Here is a 10,375-nt window from a genome sequence, read left to right as displayed (position 1 = left end):
CAGAAAAGAGTGATGGGAGCCAGTGTTGGCTGGTAAAGCTCAGCCAACATTGGGACTGGTTGGCTATTTGCAAAGCTAGACACTCTTGCATTTCTCTTTTTTTTCTGCATTTTTTTCTTTTTGGGAAAATACTTTAAAAGTACTTTAAATATTGATAAGCTAAAGGGAAAGACCTGTGAATTAGTCAGAGTTCTCCTGAGAAACAGACAAATATCTCCTTATAATAAGGAACTGGCTCATGCAATTATGGAGCCCAACAAGTCCCAAGATCTGCTGCCAGCAAGCTGGAGACCCAGCAGAGCTGATGGTACAGATTTAGTCCAAGTCCAAAAGTCCAAAAGCCAGGAGAGTTAGTGGTGTGGTTCCAGTCCAAAGTCAGTAGGCTTAAGACCAAAAAGGTAGAATTTTTAGTTTGAGACTGAAGGCAGAAAAAACTCAATGTCTCAGCTCAAGCAGGAGGAGTTTTCTCTTACTTAGCCTTTTTGTTCCATTCAGATCTTCAGTTGATTGGATGAGGTCCACCTATATTAGGGAAGACAATCTACTTTATTTAATTTATATATTTAAATGTTAATTCCATTCAGACATACCCAGCATAATGTTTGATCAAATATCTGGGCACCCTGTGGCCCAGTCAAGTTGACATATAAAATTAGTCATCACAATCCTGTACCCTCTTTGTCTTATCTCCTGGAAAGTGTTAATGGTGAAAGAAAATAAGGAAAATCTCAAAACTGGTCTTTGAGGGCTTAGGGAAACAGAAGTTCTCTTACCTCACCTTTTCCAAAGAACACCAAACAGTGTAGGTATATTGGAGATTGGGTGGGAGCAAGCGTTATATCTGGGGACATTTTGTATCCAAAATACAAATAATTATTCTAGTTCTTACTGTCTCTTGACTGTTACTTATATTCCCAGTAAGGCTTAAAGTCCTCTAAGAACAGGAAAGGAAATCCCCTCTCTCCTCACTCCCCCCACCATACCATTCACCCAAAGCTGAGTTTACTAAATGCTAAATAGTTCACAGACAAAGCCCCTAGGTGTTAGGCAGCACTGCTACTTGAAACGTTCATTGTGCTCATTAAGGGAGAATCATCTCCTTTCCAGAACTCTATCCATAGAAGGTGTGTAGAATGCTTAAAGATTCTAAAACAGCTAATTTCTACTATAAGAAATGAAATTAAACAAATTCATAAATGCATCACTTAAAGTAATTATTCTTTAAGTTAATATGGTGTCTTTATCACAGGGATTCATACAGGAAACCATTTCCTATGTCTGAACCTTCACATCAAGAACAGAAATGAAAACAAACTCATGATAAATTCAAGGACATAATTCAATGTGTGGAATAGGTAACAACTATTTTAACAAAGAAAAAAGAGTTTAACTGAAATAAATTATAACAATTACATAAGTTTAAACAAAACTTAACTTTAATAACTTTACTTTTTTCCTGTCCAAACAAGACCTTAGCTGTGTAGATGAATAAAATATATGTCATTAAAAACATTATGATCATTTGTACATTTAAATTTTTCATCTTTTTTTTAACGTAGCTGTATTTTATTTAAAACCCCCATTTATAATAAGAAAATTATTTTATTTCTTCTAGATATATGAGTTTAAAAAACATTGAAGCCACTCTACGGGTAACTTTGCTCTATATTTAGAAAAAATAATTTTGGAAAATGAAGTTGAGGACCACAATATGGAAAAAGTTACCACTTCAAATCCTTATGTTTGTGCTTAAAAAAGAAAATCAAAGACTTTGAATTCTGAGTGAAGCATGAGTCTCAGGGTAGCTAAATGCCTCAAAGATCACATCTGGGCACTTAAATTTTAAGAGCACAAAAGGAAGTTATGTGGAAATTCTTCTGAATGGAATACTAGATACTTGGTTTCCAAGACTGATCTTTATCTAGCGCAGGTAGACACTTACTAAGAACTTGGAACGATGGAGTGTTAACATTGGTGTTTTGACCCCCTTCTGAATGTTAGCTCATGTGTCTACATTATACCACTGGGGCCAAGGGAATGAGATACATAGGGAAGAATGGGACTTTGGCCTTTGGTGAAAACCTCTAAATTGGAATGTTCTCCAGCGGTCAAGGTCAGGAAGTGCCCTTCTCTTCTGACTTGGGCTGTTCCTTGACCGTTCAGCCCTGACTGCTTTCCCACATTCATGGCCTCACTGTCTGGTGGCTGCGCTCTTTTCTCCCAGAGGCTGACCTTCATGAACCCATCCTGATACTGACCCATATGCACTTATCTTGCTGGACAGTCTGCTGGTATAGACTTTGATGAACCCAGCAGTAGCTCCTTGCTGGAGGGTCCTAGACCTTTCTGACAGTGCAGTGCCCCCTTGTGGTTGGGAACCTGGAGTGCTATTTTGTCAAGTAAAAGTGCAATTAGAGACTTTCCTTTGTTTCCCTATTTTTCCTACATAATGACATGGATATTACCCGACAGCAGCCTGAGACTGCCCAAGTAGGAGCATTCAGGCACTTCCAGACCACTTCCTGATGTGGCCACATCTGGGGCACAGTAAAACAAAGTAAGGGAAAGAGCCATTCTAAAATTCTTCGTACAGGTCATTCTCTTTCTAGCTGCTCATCTGGAGAGCTTGACTAAACGAAAGATCATGGAACATCAGCTTTGACAGGACTCTTGAGATTTTATTGACCCCCTAATTTTATAGTTCAGAATATTGAGACCAAGAGAGATAAATTTTCTAAAGCGAGGATGTCAGAGAATGGTTGAGCAGGAATACTGGTCTGCATGACTCTGCCCAGTGCTCTCTCTGCTCTACAGGTGGCATATTGAAAGAGTTGTGCCTTAAGAACACCATCACAGCAACTTTGAACATTTGCATTTTTAATGAACAAGGCACTAACTAAAATGTCACTTTGTCCAAGTACTTGTGTACTATTTTGTTGCCTCTCCCCAGGTAAAGTGCTTAGATAGATGTTTTTCTTCCAGCAGATGGTGAGATGGGTGACTGACATCCAGGCTAGGGATGGTGCACCTGGCTCTGTTGCTTTTGTAAAACCACAGAAGATGGAAACCTCTAGATTATTTTTAACTTCCTCCCCGTTTAAATAACTATATTTGTATTTCTAATACGTGAAATAGTTAACTATGTAGAGGGAGAGTTAGAGACAGTACCTAATCCCAGCTTGATGCAATTACTTTAACATGAATTTAAAATAAAATTAAAGTTAGCAGTTTAAACTGATGTTTGAGGGTTTTAAAAAGATTTAGTTTCCTTTGGAAGCACTGTGTTATTTGATCCAGTACAATCTTTTTGAGCTCCATGCATAACATCTTTACCCAAGTACCATTACTACTAGATTATGCCCATAGGTTGAGTTACAAATGTCTAAAAATCTTAAAATTATTAAGCTCAGATTAGAGTGTTCAAAGACTATGGTGTTATTTTAGTCTCCTGCCATATCCTCCATTTACTATAAACTTGTTATATTGGCATTCAAATAAAATGTCATAAAGCAAGTATGTACAGAGGTGTTTGGGGTTTGTTTCAGGCTTCTGCGAGCCAAGTTTGCATGGCAACCGAGATGTATAACAGAAACACGCAAATGGTCTTCATAAAAAGAAACGCTGAGCAGAGCTCAGGAGCAGGGCAGCTTCTAAGTCAGGATAGACTATAAGAGCTGGTCAGATCAATGACTGAGGGCCTGGATGGGGACAGGATGTCACCCAACATTGTTTTAATGGTTCTTTAAGTCCCCTTTCGCTGCAGTCACCAAGCGCTAATGCATCTGAGGCCAAGTCTCTAGAGATGCAGCTTCATGGAATTTGCAGATGGTACAGTTGAAAGGATCCTTCAATGCCATCTTAACCAAACCCCTTGTTTTAGAGATGAGGAAATGGAGACCCAGAGCTATGGTTTGTTCAGTTTCAGAGGGCTGCTTGTATACTCCTAGCAGAAGCACATGAGTATGCACATTTTCTCTGTTTTAGTGTATTCTCTTTTGTTTTCCCAACTGAACATAAATTGCAACTATTCTGAGTTAGAATATAAAAAGCAAGTATGGGTACACAAGGCTTCCATTTGGACATTGCCTCCACAGTATCTCATAAGGAAAGTCTTTCTGCTCTATACATCACGGGCTTCCCAGATCAATCTGCGCAGCAGAACCCTCCCTCATGAGAACGAGTCAGTGATGCTTTGTTTCCACTATGGAGATGGGATTTATCTACTGAATTAACCCTCCTGCAACCAAGAGGAAGAGGAAAGGGGAAACTATCTTTTAAAATATTTTTGGTTCCCAAGACCCAGATGCAAGAGCAGTTACCTGGAATGAGGTTTCTCCAGAGCAAGCTAAGGTGGAATCCACAAATTGGGAGCTCATTTAAAAAATTCAATTTATTAGTAACCACAAAGGAAGATGCAGCTGATGTGGTCAGCACCAGAAATACCTGTCTGTTTCTACACATTCTGCCAACCCCCATGGTTTCCCCAACCAGCACTGCTAACAGATGCACTGATTGAAACCTATGATAAATACACTGTAATTTGTGAGTACCTCTGAAACCACAAATTGGAACATAAATAAAAGAAAGAAAATGGATGTTTGGTACTACTGGGAATAATAATGTTGCATTAACTGGGAATAAATATTATGGTATTTCATTATATAAGAATATATTATATCATGATAAGAGGAAGGACTTGACAAGGTTATTAATTTGTCTCTTCTTTCACTTAAGCATTTCCATTATTTAGATCCTCCCTGAAAAAACATATAGTCTCCAGTGATGAAAAATATCTAACAATCAATCAGATAAAGCTTTATCAGAAAAGTAGGCCACTATAAATGATACAGAATCAGGGATTTATCATAAGAATTAGACCTCATGCAACCCTGAGAGCTGTTATGCCATCTACATAAGCTTCTTGTCTCTGTGTCTACTATTGATCAAAAGGTCAACAGGGCCAGTGGATATTCATGCAATGGCAGAAAGTAATGACAACCTGGAACTCCATCTGTCTCTTAATGCCTCCAGGCTTGGTAATGTAGGTGACCTGCAGGGTATTTTGGCACACTTTTCCATGGAGATGCCCATGCACCTGACCGAGGATTTAGAGAAGATGAAGAAGGAGATTAATAAGGAGTTGGAGGAGCTGTGGGCCCAGTTACTGCCCCATCACAATAAATCAGCGGATCATTGAAAGTATTTGTGAGTTGTAACAACACCTGATGCACACAGTTCTTTCAAGAGTAAAATGGTTTCACCTCTGCCTTCCAAATCCTGGGCAGATGTCCCCAGTGCCAACTTTAGCCCAGAACCACCTACAGAAAGAAATTCTGGGAAATGTGGTTTAAGTTCAGCTAGGTTGATATGCTACAAAATCACCCCAATAACCCCAAATCTTTGACTACAGTAAATTAGTTCCAATTGCTTAACATCTTCACCAAAATTTGGTGGTGTCAGTTTTTCATTTTAGCCATTTGATGTTGTATAATGAATGATATCTCACTGGAGATTTAATTTGCACTATTTGAAGGCTAATGAGATTGAGCACTTTATTACATGTTAATTGGTCATGTGAATATCTTCTTTTGTGAAGTTCCTATTCAATTCTTTTGCCCACTTTTCTATTGGCTTTTTCTTATTTTGTGTGGATTATTTTTATATTCTTGATACGTGTTCTCTTTCAAATATATTTTTTGTAAATATTTTCTTCCACTAAGTGGCTTGTCTTTTTGACCTATTAATGGTATCTTTTCATAATCAGCTCCTAATTGCAATGTAGTCTTTTTTTTGCAGGTTCATTTCACATCTCTTTTAAGAAATCTTTTCTTACCTCAAGGTTATAAAGTTATTTTCTTACATTATCTTCTAGAAATGTTATATATTTACCTGCTGCACTGGTTTACATTTATCTACATATGTTTTGTCTGTTTTTCTAGTTGTTTACAATGGAAAGACATTCTCAGAGCAGTTAATTCATCCCTTCTGAATAGAGGCAGAAGTTTGCTTGGTTTTTTATCTTCTTGCCCTGTGCAACATCACATACCTTGAAAGGAAAGCTGCTGGGTGTTGGATCATTTCTTTGAACCCCACTTCTCTTGATCTCTCAAGTCCTTCTGAGTCTCAAACTCCAACTATTGTTTCCTAGTCTTGTGAGGATACTGAAACTCTGCTGGTTTCTCTAATTCTTAGCAGCTAACCTCTATCTGGCCTCAACTTGTTCCAAAAAAAAAAAAAATGCAACTGATCTGAGGGGAAAAGTGATGTATACAATACTGATGCACCTATTTTTATCTGAGACCTTGGTCACTCAACTCCTGCATAATACTCTAACCTTCAAACATCTCCCTCCCCCATTTTATCTGTCTTTTGTAGTTGTTCTCAGTGAGATAGCAGGAATAGTTATTTCATATCCTTGCCTAATAATTTGAAGAAACACTGTCTGTATAGGTCTGTTTCTGCTGCTTCTAGTATATCATGCTTTTTGTACTTGTGTGCTGTATGAGGGTTCTCCAGAAAAACAGAACCAATAAGATGTACACATATATATGTGTATACGTGTGTGTGTGTGTGTGTGTGTGTACTTTAAAAAGTTTGTGGAAAATTGAATTAAAAAGTAAACATAAAAATATGAATTTTATTATTTGATTTCTCAACATAAGCTCCATCCACTTTAAGGCACTTTTATAAGTGATGATACCAGCCATTTAGTCAGTACAGTCTTTTTTACATTATTAGCTGAAGGAAAATTGGTGCATTTTAAAGAATTTTTTTAAAATTGGGAAACAAAAATAAATCATAAGAAGCCAAATCAGGACTATAAGATGGATGCTTAATGATTTTCTATTGAAACTCTCACAAAACTTCCCATATTTAGTGAGAGAAATGAGCAGGAGCATTGTCAGGGTGGGGAAGGACTGTCTGGTAAAGCTTTCCTGGATACTTTTCTGCTAAAGCTTTGACTAACTTTTTCACAACACTCTCATAGTAGGTCGATGTTATTGTCTTTGGCCCCCCAGAAAGTCTACAAGCAAAACCCCTTGAAGATCTAAAAAAACACTTTTGCCATGACCTCTGCTCTTGGCCAGTCCACTTTTGCTTTGACTGGATCACTACCACCTCTTGGTAGCCATTGCTTTGATTGTGCTTTCTCTTCAGAATTGTACTGGTAAAGTCATGTTTCAGCTCCTGTTATAGTTCTTTGAAGAAAAGCTTTAAGATCTTGATCCCACTTGTTTAAAATTTCTATTGAAAGCTCTGTGTTTTTCTGCAGCTGGTCAGGGTGCAATGGTTTCGGCACCCATCAGGTATAAAGTTTGTTCAACTTTTATTATTTAGTCGGACTTGTATAATCTGAACCAATAAAGATGCTTTTGGTTTGGGCTATTGTTTCTGCTGTTAATCATCAGTCCTCTTTAATTGAGGCATAAACAAGATAAAATTTTCCCTCACAAATTGGTGTGGATGGTCTGCCAATGTGGGCTTCATCTTTAATATTCTCTTATTCTTTCTTAAAATGAGTTATCCATTTATAAACTTCTGATTTCTTTGGAGGCATTGTCCCCCTAAACTTTTGATAAAGCATCAATGATTTCACCATTCTTTCACCCAAACTTCATCATAAATCGGATGTTTCCTTTTCTTTCAATTTTAGCAGAATTTATGTTGCTCTGCTAGGGACTCTTTTTGATGTCTTATCCCTCTTAGTGTCTCAAACTAGCTCTAGTTAGACATTTTATAACAAGTCAGTATGAGTTTACTTTGGTGAAAAAATTTTGAAATCTATTCATAGTGTGTGTGTATAAAGGGATTTATTATAAGGAATTAGCATTGGCTCACATGATTATGGAGACTGACAAGTTCCATCCAAGATGTGTGGGGTGGGTTGGCAGGCTGGAGACCCAGGAGAAGAAGGGCTGATGGTGTTCATCTGAAGGCCAGCAGGCTCAAAAAAATATATATATGTCAATGTCCTAGTTGGAAGGAAGTCAGACAGGAGGAATTCTCTCTTACTTGGGAAATGGTCAGCCTTTTTGTTCTATGCAATCCTTCAGTGGACTAAATGAGGCCCACCCATATTAGTTAAGGCAATCTGCTTTTTCCAGTCTAACAATTAAAATGGTAAGTGCATCCAAAAACACCCTCACAAAAGCATACAGAATATTTGACCAAACATCTGGGCACTCTGTGGTCCAATCATATTGACACATAAAATTAACTATCACATATGCTCAACGATTATTGATTGGGATCCACTAATTTAGAAGGGAAGCTTATTTGTGGAATATTTCTCAGGTCACGGATGAGGTTTAGTCTTTCCAAAAACAAGTTTGTGCTTACTTTAATTAGATAGTTGGACCATTTTAAATTGAATGCACGACTTGAGGTTTTTTACATAGCCCCATATTGTAGACTTGGGCTGCAGATGTGAGCAACGGCTGATTTGTGATGACAGCTTCGGAGGCACATTTTTTTCCTCTGCTTTGCTCTTTACCAAGGCAAACATTCCTGGTAGCTCTATGGGGTTTGAAGGTGGTAGGAAAGTTTAGTTTTAGTTCATTTTCACACTGAGGGTATAACACTTTGAGTTTCAATTTTAAGGGAAAAGAATTCTGCTACTAAGCTAGTTGCCTTGGACCTTAGACTTTATTTTCTTACAATTCAGCAAGGCTGAGAAAACGTAAGTTTATAAGGTTGGGAAAATTCTCTTGAGGCTAAAATGTGTTCATTTCTGCTTACTTCACTGGGTTTCTCCCTATACTAATCTTTGACCTGAAAAAAACTTCTATCTTTCCAGCTCTTTGCATTTGAAATAAGCTTTAAAATACTTAATCTGGCATTTATATATTGTTATATACTTATTCATACTGTATATTTTATATGTATTATATCATGTAATACATATCACATTATATAATATGTATCATACTATGTAGTACATATATTATAAATAATATTGTATAATATAATACAATATTATGCTTTTATAATAAACCATAGTACTTATATAAGGCAATGTTATATTATATTATATATTATATTATATTATATCAGGACGTGTATGGCTTGGTATCTGGACTGACACTCTTATACAACTACAAATCTTGGATAACATATTAAAAATAAATTTATATTTCTACCTCCCAAATTAAAAATCACTAACATTTTTCATATTCCTCCCTTAGAGAAAAACAAATTCAGAACCCCACAAAGATAACTGATATTCTGCAATCTTATTCTCTCTCCTATATTCCCTAAAGGCAACCTAGTGATATCTTTCTATTTTCAATGTTTTACATATTTATATGTAGATATAAAAATAGACTCCTAAGTATATTTTTCTTCAGCTTTATTTTCTTCCCGCTCTGAATTTTTTTTTTTTTTTTTTTTTTTTTTTTTTGAGATGGAGTCTTGCTCTGTCACCCAGGCTAGAAGGCAGTGGTGTGATCTTGGCTCACCGCAACCTCTGACTCCCAGGTTCAAGCTATTCTCCTGCCTCAGCCTCCTGAGTAGCTGGGATTACAAGTGTCCACCACCACACCTGGCTAATTTTTGTATTTGTAGTAGAGACGGGCTTTCATCATCTTGGCCAGGTTGGTCTTGAACTCCTGACCTCCTGATCTACCCACCTTGGCCTCCCAAAGTGCTGGGATTAGAGGCGTGAGCCACCGCGCCCGACCTCCCCTCTGAATTCTATAGTTAAAAGAGACTCCCTATTTCCCTAGCCTTATGTTTTCATATGAAACAAATTCTATCCCAGGAATATTCAGAGCCTTTACACATTCTTTGCTCATTCTTTTCCATGACTGAAGATGTGGATTATCTGATTGGTGAGTTTGGAATAAGCAATCTGGTTGATCTCTCTCTGTTTTGGGTGTTGTTTTTTCTGAAGACTGCCAGCAATCAGTTCTGCCCTCCGTTCTGTGGTTAGAGGTCTTTCCTTTGTGGAGAAAGCCTATGGTTGTAAACTATGCTAGTAAACTATGCAAGACTATATAATTTAGGGAAATTCCCAGGGAGATCATTTTGGCCACAGATCTAAACCACATTTCTTCGATCAGCTATATCAAATATATAAATCATATATGTGATTTACATATTATATATAAGTATATATGATATATATGATATTTTATCTCTTAAGTTATCTAACTTTGAAAATAAATCCTATCACTTACATATTTGAAATACAGAATTATAGTACATGTCTCCAGAAGACTTCCCAGTGAGTAGGAAAAGTCTTCACAGCTAACTCTCTATTTAGATAAAGATTTTAAGAGTTTTCAGGGAGCAATAAAAACCTGAATGGAATTAAGAGCGAAAATCATGTGTCTCTGAGAAAGGAGACTCTGTGGGTGGTAGTGTTGGGAGGGAC

This window comes from Macaca thibetana, chromosome 13, assembly GCF_024542745.1.
Source record: "Macaca thibetana thibetana isolate TM-01 chromosome 13, ASM2454274v1, whole genome shotgun sequence".
Lineage (NCBI taxonomy): Eukaryota > Metazoa > Chordata > Mammalia > Primates > Cercopithecidae > Macaca > Macaca thibetana.
This window is presented reverse-complemented; position numbering follows the sequence as displayed.